General features: G+C 56.8%; 1 protein-coding gene across 1 annotated transcript in view; it reads right to left on the bottom strand.

Moving 5' to 3' along the window:
- SLC45A4 (solute carrier family 45 member 4) overlaps nucleotides 1-20,572 on the bottom strand; it is a 76,482-nt gene that overhangs the window by 46,822 nt on the left and 9,088 nt on the right. The gene's annotated exons all lie outside the window — the stretch shown is intronic.

Genomic DNA, 20,572 nt, shown 5'->3' with positions numbered 1-20,572 from the left:
TTCGTTTCTGTGCAAGGGCTTTCTCTAGTTGTGGCAAGCGGGGGCCACTCTTCATCGCGGTGCGCGGGCCTCTCACTATCGCGGCCTCTCTTGTTGCGGAAGCACAGGCTCCAGACGCGCAGGCTCAGTAGTTGTGGCTCACGGGCCTAGTTGCTCCGCGGCATGTGGGATCTTCCCAGACCAGGGCTTGAACCCGTGTCCCCTGCATTGGCAGGCAGACGCTCAACCACTGCGCCACCAGGGAAGCCCCCCATTAAGTTTTTTTTAAAGGCATGGATGCAGAGAAAAAGGTATTTTGAGTGATTCATCATTTTATCCATCTATCTATCTATCTATACTTATTGCTTCTGTAGAACCCCAAAATTATTTTTTAATTTAAAAAAAAGTAATAGATTTTTCTGGTTGCCCTATCCAAACATCACATAAGATCTTGATACATGGAATGATATTCAGGAGTGTTCTACAACGAAGATGAATCTCAGATGGCCTAAACAGTGCAGAGAGAGGTTTGCAATGCCACGCAGCCTGAGAGGGTTGGATGGGGAGAGGAGGGGCAGGGGTGGCAGGTTTGAAAAGCCACCTGTGGACTCACTGAACTGCTGGCAGGTCCACGGAAAGCTGATACAGACTCGAAACTGAGCACCAAGAAGCATCTCAGAAGCTTTCCCCAATCTGACATCAGCAATAAAGTGACTCAAGATTGTTCTATAACCGCACCCAGGAACACAGCAGATCCCTCCCAAACATTCTGGCACAAGGAGGCTATTCCTCCCTCCTGTGTCCCCGGCGAGGCCCTTCACTCAGTGGCTACTCCAGCTTCCAATCACAACCACGGGGCTTCTCATTCGATAGCACCTATGGCCCCTCTTGGAGCTCAGATTTAGCTCTGCTTTATTTAGCCTTCTCCCCACTGGACTGACGTCAGACACCCGCCCCTAGCTGCACCACCGCCTACTTTGTTCATCACAGATTCGCCCACAATGCACTGCACTCAGGGGTACTCGTGGTCAGCCTCGACTACCAGCAAGGAGTCAGGGTCAACTCTTTTCTCTCCAGGCCAAGAGTGGCTGGCAAGACAGAAAAGCCCTGCAGCAAGGTCTGAAACAGGTCCACTTTGGATTGAGGAGCTCTACTTCTTGTCCAGGGGTTACAAAGCATCTTCCCCTGCCTGCAGCCCAGAGGGCACCAGACTCCCCAGGCCCAAGGCTGCAAACACCAACAAGCCCCTTTCTTTCCCATTCATTAGCCGTGGGTGCTGACACCCCAGGACTAAGCACCGCCCTCCGTCTGGGGGCTTCCTCCTGCCAGAGCTGAGAACACAGCCAACACACAGCAGCGGGGGCTTCCCCGGTGGCGCCGTGATTAGGAACCCGCCTGCCAATGCAGGCGACACGGGTTCGAGCCCTGGTCTGGAAAGATCCCACATGCTGTGGAGTAACCAAGCCTGCGCACCACAGGAGCCTGCGCTCTAGAGCCCTCGCACCACAACTCCTGAGCCCGTGCGCCACAACTACTTTAGCCCGCGTGCCTAGAGCCCGTGCTCCACAACAAGAGAAGCCACCCACAGTGAGAAGCCCGTGCACCGCAACGAAGAGTAGCCCCCGCTTGCCGCAACTAGAGAAAGCCCGCGCACAGCAACGAAGACCCAACACAGGCAAAAATAAATAAATGAATAAATAAATTTATTTAAAAAAAAAAAACAGGGCTTCCCTGGTGGCGCAGTGGTTGGGAATCTGCCTGCCAATACAGAGGACACGGGTTCAGGCCCTGGTCTGGGAAGATCCCGCATGCCGCGGAGCGGCTAAGCCCGTGAGCCACAACTGCTGAGCCTGCGCGTCTGGAGCCTGTGCTCTGCAACGGGAGAGGCCACGACAGTGAGAGGCCCGTGCACCGCGATGAAGAGTGGTCCCCGCTCGCCGCAACTGGAGAGAGCCCTCGCACAGAAACGAAGACCCAACACAGCCAAAAATAAATAAATAAATAAATAAATTTAAAAACAAAAAAAAACAAAAAAAAAACAAAAAAAAAAACCCCCACAGCAGCGGGAAATAGAGTCTGAGCCCGAAAGGAGGCCCAGAATTCCCAGGCACCTGCCAGCCAGCGCCGGTGGAAGGGCTAGACAGTTCCAAGCACACCTAACACAAGGGCGAGAAGTACACATGCTGCCTTCTGCAAAACGATACCCCACACTACACAGTGCAAATCCACACAGGGGCTGCCAAACGTGGCTACAAGTGCTTCCTTCTACCGTTCTGGGGGACGAGCAAGCTCCACCAGGCTCCCCCACCTGGGTGCCTGATGCTGACCCAAGTCCAGTGGTGACTGGGATGTAAATATGGTCAGGAAGCCACAGGTAAGACCATAAATACAAAGAATGACCACCGATATTGTCCAAAGAGTGATACCTTTCCACTAAGCTGGACGAAAGTTCATGAGAGGGAAGCACAAGAGTATTTAAAATCTGGGGAAATAGTTAAAAACAAGCCTCCTTGGGCACAATGGAATCCTCAAATACATAAACATACTGTATCTAGTTTATGTAAACTCCACATGACAGTATGACCTGAACGTGTATTACAGTCACCGCATGTGCCTGTAAGATGAGAGGGATCAAAACAGATTAGATTTTACCTCTACTGAAAACGAAAGATAATGCTCTTAAAAGTCACTGCTTTTAAACACAGCACTCACTTCCCATCCATGAATCAGTTACACTGCACCCTGGACTCCCACCCACACACACACCTCCCTCAGGTCAGCCCGGCACGGCGTCCTGATACCAGGACCTGTGGTTCAACCTCTCGAAACAGGCGTTAAATTTAAGAACACACAGCACTAACCACAGGACCTTACCGCTTAGGATGACTTTCCAGATGTATTAAACATAAACGCAAGGCACGTGCTTCCTCATTGTAAATAAGCTTGTCTTCCTATCCGGATTTTTTCTGTGTATATGTGTTCTACCAATTAACTACTTTTGCAGTTTTAATCCTACTTTATCTCTTCTACTTTGTTTTGTGTAAAAGGGGAAAAATGAAAAGCTGGAATCCCTCCATAAATAAATAAATAGATAGATGGGTAGATTGATTGATTTAAGGGGTACAGAGTTTCCACTGGGGGAGAAGAAAAAGTTCAGGGGATGTATAGTGGTTGAGAGACACCTAGAAAATGACCTGGAGAGTTATGTGAGCAAGAAATCAGATTTTCCCCTGTAGAAGCTCCGTGCATCCCCCAAACAATTCGGCCAACCACCAGTGTTTTAAACGTGGATGCTGAACCCACAGGGACGCTGGGGCGTGGGCAGGGATGAACCCTTGTGTGACCGCGGGGAGGCAGCAGGAAGACCCAGGACACACACTGCCTCCCAGCCCCCCCCTCATGCCACGGCAGCTCCGTGTGCAGCTCAGGGGGTGAGTCAGGAGGGAGGGACAGAGGCAGACAGAGAGACAGAGACAAAGGAGGAACAGCGAGTCGACTGACCCAGGAGGAAGTGCTCGGTGCTGACTGAGACCGCCGTAGGGCAGGGCACCACGGGCGCCCACGCTCGGGCAGGGCAGGGCCACTCGGGCCCATGCGATGAGTGACGGGCGCCACCTCACATGTCCCCACCTCTGGCCCCCAGGGCAGCCCACCTGAGTCCCCTCTGCCCGCACCGGCCCGGCCCCGCACCCTCACTGGGCTCCCAGCCCCCAGTAACTACGTTTTAAACTCGCTTCCGGGCCTCTGTCTCCAGTCTTTGCCCGCCCACCCTCCCACCAGTCACGCTCGAGTCCCCACGTCTGTGCCCAAGCTGCAGGACCCACTTCCGGACTCACCTCTGCCCGCCCGCGCCTGCACCCAACACTCGTTCCTGGACCACTGGGCGGGCGCGTTGACGTGGGGTCCCCTGGCACCGTCCTGTCCCCAGGGAGCACCCCACCTCCAATCTACCCAGTCCAGAGTCGAGCGGGGCTGCCAGGTAGGGGAAACGGGCTCTGGAGAAGACCCAGAAGTGGTTTCCTTTTACTGACAAATAACACCCTCAGGAAAGCTCTTTATTTAAGTTCACTCTCAGTGTGCTTTCCTTTGGACCTGAAACCTCATGACCACTCATAAATAATACCACCTACTGGGCTTCCCTGGTGGCGCAGTGGTTGAAAATCTGCCTGCTAATGCAGGAGACACGGGTTCGAGCCCTGGTCTGGGAAGATCCCACATGCCACGGAGCGGCTGGGCCCGTGAGCCACAGCTGCTGAGCCTGTGCGTCTGGAGCCTGTGCCCCGCAACGGGAGGGGCCGCGATAGTGAAAGGCCCGCGCACCGCGATGAAGAGCGGTCCCCGCACCGCGATGAAGAGTGGCCCCCACTTGCCGCAACTAGAGAAAGCCCTCGCACGAACCGAAGACCCAGCACAGCCAAAAATAAATTAATTAATTAATTAAATAAATAAATTTTTAAAAAAAATTAAAAAAAAAAATACCACCTACTGCACATTCTTGTTATTTATATCACTTTCCCTTTCCTGCACGCTGTTAAGTCTTTGAAGACTGCATGGCGAGGCCAGTTTTCCCTCTGGAAGGAGGCACCTCCACTTTTAAAGGGACAATTCATAAAAAGTGAGGGCTCCGAGGACAAAAGTCCGCATTCCTAAAAAGCCTGCCAATCATAAAATGAGTAACACCCGAATGTATTACAAAACCAGCTCCCCGTGCCAGGTCTCCCCTCTCCCAGCGCACGCCAGTAACAAACAAAAAACACAAGGATAAAGACCTCTTTACAAGAAGAGCCAACACGATTCCATCTGTTAACAAAAACTAACTGTTGCGTTAAAGGTTGCAAGTTCAAACACAATCTGGCTATTGTAAGCAGTGCCTCAGTTTATCAATGTAACAATGACTCTCTTTGAAAGACTGATAAAGCTCTCAGCAAATAACTCGCCCTCCAGCATTTTTAAGATACTTCGCAGGATAAATATTAGCTTGGGACCTGCCTACATGAGAAGTGAAAGCTGCCAAAGAAGCAGTTCTACAAAGAAAAAAAGAACAGCAGCAACCGGAGGGGAGCAAGCCACCCTGCCCCGGGCCCCTGGGCCCCTGCCCACCCTTCCTGGGCCCCTGACAGGTACTCTGTCTGCAAACCACCCCGGCAGACAGAAAGGACCAGAGAATGGAGTTAATTAAAAGGAGAGATTTTAAGATGACTGTTGGGATGAAAGTGAACATGGAGCGTTACAGCTTAAGTTTGATTTAAACTTAATTTCTTGACAGACAGGTAGGTCGCGTGGGTGGCCAAACGCAGGCAGCCAGGGGAGGAGGGTGGGCCAACACGACGCCCAGGGACCCCGGTCGGTCAGCACCCCCATGGCCAAGTCGGGTGGGCGCGCAGCACAGCTGTGCGGCCATTGCCCACGACTGGCTCCAGATGTTACTCACCCTGACTTCCCCCGGGGGGGGGGGGCTGTTAGCTTAAAACTCAGCAGGAACTGGATGCAAACTCAACAGCGGCTGCAGCACAGGGGACGCAGGGATCACCAGGGGACGCAAAAGGCTCCCCGGAAGCAGGTGGCTGCAAAAGGGGTGGGCCAGAAGACTCAGCCGGGGCCCCACAGGCCTGGACCCCTCCGTCCCGGCTCCTCAGAGGCCACGCTCCCTCTGAGACAGAGCAGGCCAGGCTCAAGAGTCTCCGCACCCCACGAGCGAGCTCAAAACGCTCCGGAAACAAGCTGAGCTTCTGAACGCGACGGCAGGAAACGGTGCAGAGACGTGGATGCCAAGCCGCTGGTAACAGCTGTGACTCGGACACTCTGCCTGCGGATCCCACACCTGGAGGTGGCGGCCACACCGACACACGGTTTGGGGGGTGGAATAATGCCACGATGCATCATGCAGAATAATGCAACGATGCGGAGTAACGCTGCTGCTTCAGGGCTGTGAAGCAGGACAGGCACCTCTGATTACATTCGGAGAAGACTGTGCTGAAAACTCGCTGGCGAATGGAACCCTTTGTTTGCCTCCATTGCAGAGGATGCGTTGTTCAGGTACTTAGTCCTAAAGGACACAAATCACCAAAACAACCAGGAACCGGCTAACTGAGAATTTAAGTTTGGTTTGAATGGCCCAGAAGAATAAAAAAGTAATCTAATAATGACGACACCATCAGTTTTCTGAGGATTTTTACCCAGAATGCTCACTAGAAAAGATAAATATTTATTAGAAAAACAATTTAGGTTAAGGGCCCTACTCAGTTGTCAGAACCAAGTGCAGCCTCTCTCTGTCAAGGAAGGTCCGGAGCCGCTGACCCACAACCCTGCCTCCTGCACAGTACCTGCCCCACCACTAGGATGACCAGCGAGGAGGTGTGTAAACAGGTGCTGGGGAGTGGGCGTGCGGAGAGCAGGGCGGGCAACTGGACGTCTAGGTGAAGGTTTCCCTCTGACCCTCCCACCCCCACTTTCAGGTGCCTTGAGGGGAGGCGCCCTGGCCTAGACCACGCGGTATCCTGTGTCCGCGCTGCCTGCCCCCAGCAGCCACGGGGCACAGGGCTCCCAGCAAGAGCAGGAGGGTTGGCTCCCTCCACCGCGACCCGCCCTACCCCTCCATGGGGACACACACGTGTGGACGGCACAGCCCAGCGGGCAGGCCTGGGAGGGGGTCAGGCGTGCTGTCCAGAGCCCCAAGGCAGACCGAGGGCGCGCAGGGCTGGGAGGGCAAGAGCTCGAATTCACCCAGGTGGGCCATGGGGCTTCAAGGAGCCTGGAGCAAATGTGAGGACGGACACGAAACTCCTCTGGAAGCAGGACAAGAACCCACAATCGTTGGGCTCCAGGTCAGAGACGGTGGTGGCTTGGAGGAGCCGGACATGGTGCTGCCCTTCCCCCACCCTCAAAGGAGAATCGGGGCCAGGAGGCCAGGGGCGCCCGACGACAACGACAGAGACACCGGCCCCTCCTGCCCTCCCAGGTGCCCCCATACCGGGGCTTCCTCAAAGTTCTGAAACCTGGCCGTCTGTCCTGAAGGGGCCTGGAGGAGGGCTCTGTGAACCCGCAACAGCCCGACGTGCGTGCTCCCCTGTCTCGACCAGAAGGATCTACAGGTGTGCCACGTCCCACGCAACCTGCGACCAGTGACACAGCTCCCCTTAGCCTGTGGCCCCTCCTCCCTCCCTAGGCTGGGGGCATCACTCACTCCCCCTTCTCCCGCTGACTTTCCAGGCCCCTTGCTCCTCTGTCCCCAGCACAAGGCGTAGCCAGACTGAGGGGCACCTCAGACATCGTCTCGGCTCAGCCCTCCTGGTACCCCGCCCTCACATCTCCCCTCTGCTGTCCCTCTGCTCTTGCCTTCCTTGCCTTCCAGAGTAGCCAACTTCACCCCTCCTCGCCCAAGGCCCGGGCTGCACGCAACAGACGACCTCCTTCCCTGTGGAGGTGGCTATGCCTTTGAGCCTGAACAAGTGGCCACAGGTCTGGGGCCTGCGCTAGTCTCCTTCCCTCCTAAGGCTCCAGGGTTACTGTTTGGCCGCCTGGAAGTGGCACAAGCTGGATGAGGCCGGAATGAGAGGTGGCAGAACAGGGTCTGCACAAGTTCAGATGGCCTCCGTCCAATCCAGCAGGGCGGGGCCTGGTGCAGGGGAACCAGCGCTGGGCGGCCAGCAGGCATTTCTGGCCAGGCTGCAGGTACAGGGGATCATCGGTAAACCACCGCACCACCGGAGCTCTGCTACTTCACAGCTTGCTACATCCGATCTCCACAACCTCACCACCAAACGACCCTGCACGTCCTGAGGTGTATGCAGAGCCTTCTGGGGGCGGGGAGGGTGGCGAGCCTAGGCCCCCAAGAACATCAAGAGCCTCTATGCTGAGAAAAGCTGGGGGCACTTGGCGCTTCTCCCCATGGGGAGCCAGCAGCAGCCCCCTCCGAGCAGGTCGGTGTCTAAGGTCACAGGAGCTGCCCCCGTCCCCGAGTTTTGGGCCTCCCCCCCAACCCCCGCTTCCCGTCCAGTGCCCAGGGACACACGGGAGAGGCAGGCAGCACGGAACACAAACGAGGAAGCCTGCAAGATCTCAGCTTCTCCAGAAATCCCAGGTCAACACTGCTCCCAACTCTTCCTACACTTTTAGGGGGACCCCGGGGCCATGGGACAAAGGGCAGCAAAGGGGCTTCAGTCCCCTCAGCACACAGCTATAGGGATTCTTCCATGATGACCGCTCTGTAGCTTAAAGGCACAGAAGAGGGAGGGCAACGCAGACCCGGACTTGCCCCCAAGTCGAGACCCGAGGCAGAGCGGTTCCAACCCCGACGGCAGCATGAAGTCAGGGTGCAGGCGGATGGCGCAAAGGCGACAGTGCCTGGGGGTCCAGCACCACAGTCCGTGCCAGCCACGCGCGTGTCTACGCAAGGCACAGCCTCCGCTGTACAAGTCACACACGTGCTGCTTGGACCCTGTGCCCGTTACCAAGGTTGAGAAAGTCAGCCGTGGGACGTCTCTGTGTGGTCTTCACAGCACAGCCTTGCCTTAACAAGGGCTGAGGTCACACTGCCTTCCCCAGCTTTTGACAAAAGCTATATAAGCACCTGCTGTACCCTGAGATTCAGTGATGACAGTGACCTTCTGCAGTTCAATCGTGAAAATGCTGAGGTTTGTGATCTACGAAGATGCCAGGAGAGCTCGCAGTCACAGGGGGAGCTGAGAGGCACGGAGCGCGGGCCCCAACGAGGCCGGCTGGCCGCAGCGACAAGAGGGGCAGGTGGTGGCTTCAGAGGCGGGCGGAGGGGCCCAGCAGGCGCCAGCCAGCTCACGGCATACCCCATCATCCCGGGATGGAAAGTTGGCCAGGGCTGGTGAGGACGTCTGGTGTCTATAAAAATATTCCTCCCGGGGGAGCCTCTGGAAACAGAGACTCCGAGATACTTTCATTCTTTTCCTTATTTGCCGCTCTGAAAAATAAGCCGTTCTTCCTATTCTGAAATGGAATACGGGTCAAAACCTTCTACAGTGAATAGTGACCCAAAGAAAAAGGTCACCAGATCCAAAATATTTCTCGTTTGGCCAGTGGCCCAAAGTAACTCTATTCTGTTTATTTGGTTTCTCTCCTGGGGGATAAAAACCTAATCCAATATACCAAATTGGCCCCTGTTCGTCTAAGTTCTGTAAAGAGGCTGAGATGCAGGAAGCTTCTCGCTCCCTCTGGCGGGTCCCCCTGGACGCTGCCCCCTCCCCAGCCCAGGGACTCCTCTCTGTCCCCACGGGGCCTCACATGGGAGAAAGTGCCCACTTAGCCGTGTCTCTCCTGGGCATCCACCCCACGCACCGGCCCCCAGCTAGGCCAACTCCGGAGAACGCGTGACTGGAAAGGCCTGAGAAGAACCAGAAACGGAGCTGAGTGGGGCTCAGGGTCACCGTGGCTCCCCAGGCCAGCTCCCTCCACCGCCCGCGTCTCACCATCTCCTCAGCATCTCCAGCGAGGGAGAAGGAAACGAGGGAGAAGGAAACTCGAGTCCCTGCCTTCATCCCGGGTCCTCAGCCCGAGGGCTTCTGCAACAGCAACCGCTGGGACCACACCCAACACCCAAAATCTCAACAGGCCTTCCTGGGTCACGACCCCACTTAACACTCCGAGCTGAGGGCCACAGCCTCACGCCACGGCCGGTCGCTGCCTGGGCTGCCATACAGGCAGTTACCCACGTCTGTTCAACCTTCACTTAAAGCATTGCTGAGTGCCCCCTCCAGGGTGACAGGCCCTGTGCTCGGCCCAGACCACAGCGTGTCCCATTTTTCTGCAGAGGGACCCAATTCAGAGGACTGGACACACACTCCCAGGGTGTAAATCCCACCCGAGCAGCTGGTCTTTAAACTCCTGCGAGTCTGCATCTCCCGCGGTGCACATCTGTGCCCACGTCCACTGAAGGTATTTCCCGAGGACCTGCACAGCCCCAGAAACAAGGCCAGCAAGGCGAGGGGGAGGGGGAGGGGCAGGAGGCACGGCTGAAGGCCCATGACAGAGGCTGGTACAAAACGCTCAAGAGGCAGAGGAAGGAGCAGCTGAACGCACAGGTTTGTACACACTTCCTGAGGCCTACCCGAGGGAGCCCAGGATGTGTGTGAATGTGAGATTTTAGTCTTCCCCAAACAGTCCCTGAAGATGCTCCATCAGGAGTTTTAGCAATGCTTCTAGAACCAGTGGGAGGGCTTTTCACCCTCTGATGTCAGTCCACAAGTAGGGGAGTCCACAAGACACTGCTTCTCAGGACACATATGAGGGCTGTCAGCCGGAAGGGGCAGTGGGGAGGGAGGGTGTGAGGGGGTCACATGGAGGGAGGGCCGTGGGGGGCACTTGGGGTCCCCCTTCTGGGCACCTCCTGAGCGAGAGCTGCCTCAAAGGCACAAGGAAGACAGGCCTGGCTCCAGCCCTTTGGCAGCCCCTGGGCTGGGGCCCCAACGCCTCCACCTGTGCCCGCTTCCCAGCCCCTGGGCTGGGGCCCCAACGCCTCCACCTGTGCCCGCTTCCCAGCCCCCAGGGAGGCAGGAGTCTCAGCTCACCGTCCCTCTGCTTCCAGCTCCCTGACAGAAAGATGGGACTTGGGAACAGACAAGGAGGAACGACGGTGGCTTACAGCAAATGCCCCTCTGCGCCCCCAGGAAGCTTCCCGGCGGGGAGCCCCGTGCGCTCACTGCAAACAGACCAAGGCAGAGCGAGGTACGAGCATGCAGGGCTGCAGACATACCTTGCTGCATCTGGAAAAACGCCTTTGAAGTACATTCTCTACCTAAGCCATCTTAAATCCTCTCCAGAATAAGGCAAATATAAGCCAAATAAGTTACAGCTGAAAAGCAAGCGTTTCCCCACTGAGGCACAATGAACACAGTAAACTGCATTAACCTGCACCTGACAGGGCTCCTGCCCCCGGCCTGGACGCCTAACCCACGGGAGCACGGCCCGTGTCTGCAGCCAACCAGGACGCTCCCGCGGTCCCCCAGCAGCAGCCCTCCCCTCCACGCCGCTGTCTCCCACCTCGTGCACACCTGCCCCCAGCAAAACAGAAGTCACTGCCCTTCGCAAACTGCTCACACCTGCGTGCAGCCAGCCCCGCTGAGGTACCCTCCCTGCCAGCTGCAGGGGGCGGGGCGCTCCTCGTGATGCTGTAGGGCTCTGCCTTCAGCATCCACCACGCTACACCAAGAACGCTCCAGAACAGCAAAGCGGCAAACCAGGTCCCAAGACCACTGCCGGATCTGAGGAAGCCACTGTCCTCTCCAGGCCGTAAGCACCGCCCCTCCTCTCCCACTTCCACGAGCTCGGATCCCGCTTAAAGCCACACATGGAGAGCACTGTCATCACAGGAGAAAGGCCTGCAGGGCTGGCAGGAAGCCTGCAACAGACAAGCTATAAACTCAGCACACCTCACTCTGCCTTCAAGACTAATTTTAACAAGGAGAAGACATAACCACAGCTACAAACTTTCCCTTGGGGATATAGTTTACAGCATCATGACTCAGCTGCCCTGACGGCCTGACAGGTGAGGTCACCTGGGTGTGTCACGGGCGTTTTCATGAGTGAGCCACCATCAAACAGGGTCAGGAGAGCCGGATGCGCACCTCGCCCAGGGCCACCCTCCCCGGCCTCCCTCCTCCAAGGCCCTCCAAGCCCCCTGAGCCCCCCTGACCACCCCAGGGCTGGCCCCCTTGTTAACCCTGCGTGGAACATCTGGATTTCCAAATTCCTCCCAAGGAACGTGGAACATTCCCAAGGCCAGGATGGCCGAGCTGGCTGAACAGCCAATTAAAGGCAGTTAACTACAAATAGGAATATTATGTATTTGGTTGAAGAGATTTTTTCTTTGGGGCACCTGATAAGTCTATCAAGAAAAGACTTCAGGCCGTAAAAGGCTCACTGTGCCACCTCCCACCACACCACCCTCCAAGGGCTGCAGCAGGCGCAGCTGGGCCAACGGCTGCTGGGCTGGGGGCTCAGACGGGCAGCAGCAGACCAGCTCCCTAAGGGTCCCATGGGGGGTGAGCCACGGGCCCCAGGGCTCTTGTGCTGCCCCACCCCGTGCAGGCCCAGGCCCCTCCCAGCTCCCAGAATTCCAACTCTCCCAACCGATCACAACTTGTGCGTACAGGCCGGCCGCTCCCTCGCCCCGACCCCAAGCTAGTCCCCCCCCCGGCACTGGGGAACCAGCTCCCACCCAAGGAACCAGAAGCTCACTTCTGTTCACAGCCCGCCCTATTCCACGGCCCCTGCCAGGACGCGGAGCCAAGCGTGCCGCACAGCCCAGCTGTGGGTCCCCCTGCCGTCCTCCTCCAGCACCACCTCCCTCCGCTCCCGCCCAGCTCGGCCCGATGTCCCTGCGCCCAGGAGTGTTGGCTCTGCCCCTGCACGAAGGCACGCGCTCCAACACCCAACCCAGGAGTGGACGGCCCCCGGAAGGCCCGATTTCCCACGCGATCTCATCCCTTCCTCTCGGGAGCCGGCAAGTCTCTCCACAGATACTGGGTCTTCAACTGCTTCGTGCGGGTGCAAAACTGTAGCTGAAACTCTGCAAGTACTTCCTAGGCGCCAATTACTCTTGCAGATGTTTTCTATATGTGCACTCACTCCATCCTTACAACAGTTCAACGTGGTGAATACTATTCTTAGCCCCAATTTACAGACGAGAAAACTGAGGCACTAGAGGTCACTTGTCCAGAAGGCTGCTAAGTGGTGGGCACACGGGAACAGCAGCCCTGCCAGCGGCGCCGCCTCCCAGTGCTGTTATGAGCCAATCAACAGTGCTGCTAGTGGGCTGGGAGAGACAGCAGGAATCAGAGGGGAGAGGCGAGAGCCCCATCCTGGTCTTGCTTTTTCATGGGAATCCTCCTCCTCCAAACGAAGAGGTCAGGCAGGCAGCTGGACACAGGTGTCTAGAACCGCGGCTCACTCACGGGGTGGGCCAGGCGGTGAGCGCGCACACACTTTGGAAACGTGGCGTGAAACGGCGCAGAGCGGCTGCTGGGTGGGAGGTGGGGAGCAGGCGAGGGCTGTGCTTGCTCCTTTCAAGGAAGAAATTAAAACCTGGCCTGATCAAAAGTCTTAGTTTAAAACAACCTTTACTTCACCTTTCACACACAATAACAGCCATTAGCGTGAAGCATAAAGTCACAAAGATGTGATTTGACTTGTGGCTTCCCATCAAGATAGGATTCTAATCTTTAAGGCTGCAGATGGTAAGAGATTGCTGAGAATTATCAGAAACTGCTGTGCTTCCTTTTCTGAAGAGTATGCAGAGGTGATCTGATAAGCGGCTGGGACTCTGGGTTCTTCCCCACTTAGAGGAGGTGGGCTGGAAAGGATCACACGTCCTGTCTCGAGAAAAACTAAGTGGCCCAGTGGCAGAGACAGGAGTGGGCGGGGGAGGGGGGTCCCGGGTGGGTCTGGGCTCTGCAGAGGGGGCCCGGAGGAGGCTGGTGGTGAAGGCCAGAGGAAACCCCAGGCCCTCCTGCTCTGCCAGGCAAACAGACTCAGGGCAAAGCAGGCCCCTGAACTGGGAGCCAGCCCAGCGCCTTCTCTGCGCAGCAGGCCCAGGACACAGGGGCACCAAGGGGAGCCTGGCACTGCAGCTTCAGACCTAAGAAACACGCTGTCCCTCACGTTATCAATGAAAAGGAGCTGGTGGGGGATTGGAATCCTAGACATCCCCCCAAAGAACTTGAAATAAAATACACATTCCTGGTGGCGCAGTGGTTAAGAATCCGCCTGCCAGTGCAGGGGACACAGGTTCGGGCCCTGGCCCGGGACGATCCCACATGCCACGGAGCAACTAAGCCCGTGCACCACAACTACTGAGCCTGCGCTCTAGAGCCCATGAGCCACAACTACTGAGCCCGCACACCACAACTACTGAAGCCCGTGCACCTAGAGCCCGTGCTCCACAACAAGAGAAGCCACCGCAATGAGAAGCCCGCGCACCACAACGAAGAATAGCCCCCGCTCGCCACAACTAGAGAAAGCCCGCGCGCAGCAACAAAGACCCAATGCAGCCAAAAAAAAAAAAGCAAAACTTAAAAAAAAATACACATTACGATATTAGACTCTGCTATACACATTACATACATATAATGTGTATTATGTACAGTACGCTATACTATACAGTTAAATAATGTCATAACAGATAACTTGCTATAACATAATACACACACATATGAGAGAGTATACTGTACTATAACGTTACACCTTACATAAATGAATACAGCCGTCTCGCAGTACCCACGAGGGACTGGTTCCGGGACCCCCCACAGGTACCCGAGTCCCTTACACTACAAAACTGCATGGTGTGGTCGGCCCTGCATATCTGTGGGTGGGAAACCCGCAGGCGCGGGGCGGCCCGCTCTCCGAGCCACGGCCACATCCACCCCTGGGATTAACCACATAAGGGGCAGCGCAGACAGAGGTCTAACCCAGCGCCCCTCTTGAGGGCTTCCCGGCACTAACACCAAGGTCCCGCGAGTGGCAGCTGTGAGCCTGACCCTTCCACCTCGGCTTAGCTTGGGCTGGGAATTCCACCCGCCCCCCAATGTGACATTGCTCAGTTCTCCTGGACAACCGTGACTCTCGGAGGCTCTTGCTGCTAATTTTAACTACGCTGCATTCCCCACAAAGTGAACTGGAGCATCCCAATGTCACCGTCATGACAGCATTCCACAGCTGCTCTAACTGGCGCTCGGACCACGGCTTCCAGACTCTCCAGTGCCACTGACGGACCCCGAGTGCAGTGGGCCCTCGTCCCGCATCCCAGTCACAGCAGCCGGGAAGCACCTCGAGCCACCGCCCTCGGGGCTGACCTCTGGCACTGCCTCTCGCGGAGCGCCAGCCCGCTCCGCCGCTCCAGGTGACAGACCAGGCAGCCCACCGTGCAGGGCCCTCCACCAGGGCCCGGGGGACCATACTCGGGGGTGTCAGGAGACCCATGAATCCTCCCTAACACACACAAAAGACGGTGTCTTTTTGCATTTTTGAGAAAGAGGTCCATAGCTTTCAGCAGAGTCTCAAAGGAATCCATGACCCCAACCAGGTGGAGGGAAGTAGTCACTCAACTGCTCAGAGGGATTCTTGCTGTGACATGGCTGTTGCATCATCTTCTCATGATTTTTTAAAGTCAGTCCTTCCTTTTGTAATTTCCTTTAGAATTTAGTTGCGCAATTTAGGTTCAAACAAACAAACAAAAAAGGCAGATAGAAACAAAGAAAAGTAGAAAGATCAATTCTAAATTTAGGAAAACCGACAAGGGCCAGCCCATATTACTGCAGAGCTGAGAATTTTCTGGAGCGTGCACACACACGCACACACACACTCACACACACACACGGTGACATCAGAAAGTAAAGATCAAACCACAATTTCTACAACTGATCCTAAAGGAAGAGACAAAAATACAAACCACTGTAAGTAAAACGACTGTCATTCTGTCAAATGAAGTAAAGTCAGCCTGGCGAGCCCTGATGTCTGGACTGGAGTCCTGGATAAATGTTATTTACTTGGTTCGCCAGGGCGGTAATGAGCTTGTTTTGAACCTTCTGTGTATTGTATTAGCTCATTCATTTTGAAAAGTAACCCAGGACAGGGCAAGCTGGGGAGGCACAAGTGAGAAAAAACAGGTCAGCAAAACACTGGTCTCACATTTCATAACCAAACACGAGCTGTACTCCAGAGAATACCTTAATCTGATCTGCACTTAAACGTGGGGTCTGGGCATTGCCCATCTCCCTCAGACCCAGAGAACAGTCCTGCTCTTCCCCTGGTGCCCGGCTCCAGAGCCGTCCACCAGGCGCTGGGACCACGGTTCAGACCGCGATCCAGCCCAGGCTCTCCTCCCTCTTCCAGCCCCTCACTGCACCCCCAGCGCATGTGCATCACGGGGCTCAGGCTGCCCTCAAGATGCTCCAAAGCTGCCCTGCACACAATGGAGCCCATCTGCAGCCCCGGGAAAGGAGAAAGTGGCCTGTGCACAAGGGGCCTGAACCCCCCAAGCCCACTGGGGGGCCTGGGTTTCTCAGCGACACTGCCAAGATTCCAACTTACCATAAAACCCACAGCTGTCAGCTCCCATGCCAGGCGGCAGAAGGCTGGTCCCACATGCAGGCGCACTCTGCCCAGGGGCAGAACAGGAGAGCCGAGGGCACTGGGCTACCAGGCTCCCGCCCTGACAGGTCACCACTGGTTGACCAGGGCCCCCTGTGGAAGGCCACCCCGTCTCCTACAGACCCCTCCCCTCGCATGGCTCTGGTCACTGCTCCTCCTGGTGCCCCTCGGCCCAGGGGTGGCTTCCAGAGGGGCGGCTGTGGTCCCGGAGCCCTGCCCACCCCTTTGAATGGTCCTAACTCTCCTGGCTCTGCCTGTGGAGGCCACCTGCTTCCCGCCACCAGCAGGATGAGAACGATACAGCCAGAGTACCCCTCCATGACCCTGACACACATGCGGTCACCCCGGGGCACGGCAGCTGGCAATGGCAAATCCCCGCGACCTCCACACAAGTATGAAGGAGGGACTCTCTGAAGTTCTTGATCAATTTGTTATCAAATCAAGACAAAACCCATCAGCCTTGAAACTAACCCTCAGCTGCAAGACAGTAAGTAGGAAGTGCAAGCAGATTCTGAGGCCTGCGTGCCCTAAGGGCCCAAGGTACACGTGACTCATCAGAACTGGGTTCACACACGTACGCGCAGCCACTCGGGTCAGTGGCGAGGAAAACAGAACCTAAAGGCAACTCCACATAAACTGAACATGTAGACCCTATTTAATGCAAATTAGCAATTCACTGTAAAGACGGCAATTTACTTATATCACACCCACAACGTGGAAAAAACGCATGGCGCTCTGCAAAGTACAGGATGGAAGCACAAAGGCACCACTGCCGACGGCCACATGTGCTCCCTTCTGACTTCCCGGGGTGGGGAGGCAGTTATGCTGGGAAATGAACACTGTGCTGCAGGCATAAAACAGTCTTGCAATTTAAAGAAATACATGTAAACCTAGACAAGAGCTTCCTGAGGTGAAAATCTGCAGAAGAAAAAGTGAGAATGAATGGTTTGCAAAAAGGTTGAGAAATCCTGGTTTGGGGCTTAAGACGAGATTGTGGCAAAAATAAGAACCGTCCAGGCCAGACTCTGACCAGGAAGACCCTGAGCCCGAGGGCCTGGGTCCCAGGTCTAGGGGCCCGTCCCCCGCACCCGGCCACCAACAAGGCGTTCCACCAGGCCGACAGGCACGGCCTGCTTCCACCCTCAAAAACGGGCAGTGGGCAGGCGAGTCGGGGTCGCTGGACACACGTCTCATGCGCCCACTACAAAGGTAGGGACCTGTCGGCCTCTGCCCGCCGTCACCTCCCTCGCCGGCCCAAGAGCTCATGGATGCGGACTGAGGAGGCGGCCGGGGAAGAGGACAGACAGCACGGGGAGCGAGGGGAGGCACCTGCCAGCGCCGGTCCCGAGACCCCGTCCCAAGGGGCAGCAGAGGGAGGGCAGGACAGGCTGGGCCTGACAGGCAGGTAGGGCACAAGGTCCCTGCTGGTCCAAGGCAGGACCTGCGGAGCCCCGAGGGGCTTCTCCAGCTAAAGCGCTCATCAGCACTGGTCCTCTTAGCGACCAGCCGTGACTCTAGGACTCCCACTGTGGGGACAGCCATGCTGTGATGTGACAATCCAACCCCACACAAGGGGTGGAACCCAGGAGGACCCCATGGGGGCCTTCCTGGGGCTGGCCTAGCCCCATATCCTACCCCCATATCCTCTGCTGTAGCTCCTCTCTAACTACCTAGATAACAGTATCTGATGCACATTTCCTGAGTTGTTTTACGGATGTGAAAACACCCCACCAAATGGAAGATGTAAACTACTTGACGACCATGAGCACACAGCCCCCAGGCCTCCCGGAGCCTAAGGACCGATAATGTTAAACCCCGCGACCCCGCCCTGTTACCTCACCATCAGCCAATCAGAGAACTGTGCACAAGCTGATAACACACCCTGTGACCCCCTCCCTCACCCGGCTTTTAAAAATGCTCTGCTGGGGACTTCCCTGGTGGCCAGCGGTTAAGAATCCATCTGCCAATGCAGGGGAAATGGGTTCAGGGGAAACGGGTTCGAGCCCTGGTCCGGGAAGATCCCACATGCTGCGGAGCAACTAAGCCCGTGCGCCACAATGACTGAGCCTGCGTTCTAGAGCCCGTGAGCCACAACTATGGAGCCCACGTGCTACAACTACTGAAGCCCACGCACGTAGAGCCCGTGCTCTGCAACAAGAGAAGCCACTGCAGTGAGAAGGCCGCACACCGCAACGAAGAGTAGCCCCCGCTCGCCACAACTAGAGAAAGCCCGCGCGCAGCAATGAAGACACAACACAGCCAAAAAAACAAATTAAAATAAATTAAATTTTAAAAAAGAAAAATGGTTTGCTGAATTGGGGAGCTCGGGGTTTTTAAGGCGTGAGCCACCTGTTCTCCTTGCATGGATGGCCCTGCAATAAACCTTTCTCTGCTCCAGACTCCGACGTTTCAGTCTGTTTGGCCTCACTGTGCGTAGGGCACCTGGACTTGCGCTAACGCGGGAGCTTGCTGAAGGTGAGCCAGCACCAGCCATGACCTCAAGAGACACCACGTGGCACACACGAGGTGAACAGGACTGCCCCCAAGGCCCTGGCTTAGAAGAGGACAGGTCAGCCTGGAGAGGAGGGACACTCCAGGGCCCCGTGTGGACCTGCTCCAAAGACTCCGAGGACACCCAGGCATCCGCAGGATGCCAGCTACTCCCCGCCCAGGCTGGCCAGCTGTTTGCTGAGCACCTCCCAGGAGCCGGGCCATACCCAGGCCTCCCTGGCTTAATCCTCCAGGGCGCCCCCAGCAGCCCGGTTCACAGGTGAGGACCATGAGCAGGGTAAGGGGTGGGTAGGGACCCAGGTCACCCCGCAGAGCAGGGCACAGGCCCGCAGGCTCCACGCTGAGGCCTCGCACATGGGCTTCAGGGGGGCCACCAAGCCTAGATGTCTGTCTTCTGCTGGCAAGGGGGCTGGCGTCCCAGGAAGCGAAGCAGGCCTGGGCCACCACGCAACAGCCAGGAGAGAAGCCTCTGGCTGTGCCGGGGCCACAGGTCGGAGTGCGAGTGAGCCGCACAAGACAGCGGGGAGACGGCACGACCCAGGAGCAACCAGGGAGCGTGGACTGGCCACAGAGGGCCCTTGGGTGCTCCAGGGCTTACGGACATCCTGAGCCCCATTGGTCCATGACAATTATGCCTGTTTCTGGGCAGGGGCCCTGAGGCTCACAGAGGTTAAGTAGGGCGTCCCGAGTCCCAGAGTCCTAAGGGAGGCTGAGGGGTCCAGTCTCTGCAGGACCTGGTGCCTCACTGCCTCGGGCCTCAGCCTCCTCACTGCAATCAACTGGCAGGTACCACCCAAGGCTGGTGCTCGGCCAGAATTCCCTGAGTCCCAATTTCCAGTTAGGTGAGCTGTGGCCAGTCCCTCGATCCCATTATTAAAGATAAGAATATCTCACTTCCCTGGTGGCGCAGTGGTTGAGAATCCGCCTGCCAATGCAGGGGACACGGGTTCGAGCCCCGGTCCGGGAAGATCCCACATGCCGCGGAGCAACTAAGCCTGTGCACCATAACCACTGAGCCTGCGCTCTAGAGCCCCCGAGCCACAACTACTGAGCCCGCGTGCTACAACTACCGAAGCCCACGCCCCTAGAACCCGTGCTCTGCAACAAGAGAAGCCACCGCAATGAGAAGTCCGCGCACCGCAACGAAGAGTAGGTCCCACTCACCACAACTAGAGAAAGCCCCCGCAGAGCAACGAAGACCCGACACAGCAATCAATCAGTAAATAGAAACGGGGACAACAACTCATCAAGGGCTGTTTGAAGTTTAAATGTTATCAGAAGCTGTGCGTGAAAGCTGCCCAGCACTCAGCAGATGCCAGGTCAGACGGAGCCCCTTCTCGTCCCCGCCACCTGCGACCCTGCGACGGATTCCGCGGCAGAGAAGCCGGTCTGGAGCAGCCGCCTTCCCTCGGGGACCTGGGGGGTGTGCAGGCTTCACCAAGCAGCTGCAACTTCAGTCTCATCTCCTGAGCTGCCCAGGAGCCCCGGCCACAGCAAGAACACGGGGACCCTGAGGAGGGGAGACTGGAAACCAGGCCAGGAGAGCAGCTGGGTGGGTGGGGAGGGACACGCACTGACCGGGGCAGGGGGCTTGGTCGATCCATGAGCAAACGCACTTAAGCCACGTCTAATCCATGTGCTTCGATGGGCACGTGCTGAAGGCAGCTCCTTCCCATCAGCCGAACCGCAGCGGGCAGGGCACAGTGGGGCCCCACAGATGCCACTCGCAGCACAGAGGAAAGGATCTGAGAAGTTCAAGGACTCCGTGCCGGCCAGCAGCACATCTTGCCCCGTCCCCCGGCTCTGGTGCAGAGGCCCTGGCCCTCCCAGCAGTCCAGGCGGTCAGGCTCCGGCAAGGGCAGCACCATCCAAGCTTGGTGGTGCCTCCTCCCCGGCCACATCACCATGGCAACCCAGGCGGGGTCGTCACTTATGAAAATAGATGTAGTTCAAGGGGCATCCCATCTCC

The sequence above is a fragment of the Balaenoptera acutorostrata genome, chromosome 17 (genome assembly GCF_949987535.1).
Source record: "Balaenoptera acutorostrata chromosome 17, mBalAcu1.1, whole genome shotgun sequence".
NCBI classification, from domain to species: Eukaryota; Metazoa; Chordata; class Mammalia; order Artiodactyla; family Balaenopteridae; genus Balaenoptera; species Balaenoptera acutorostrata.
The sequence above is the reverse complement of the archived record's forward strand: the minus strand, read 5'-3'. Positions and strand labels throughout refer to the sequence as shown.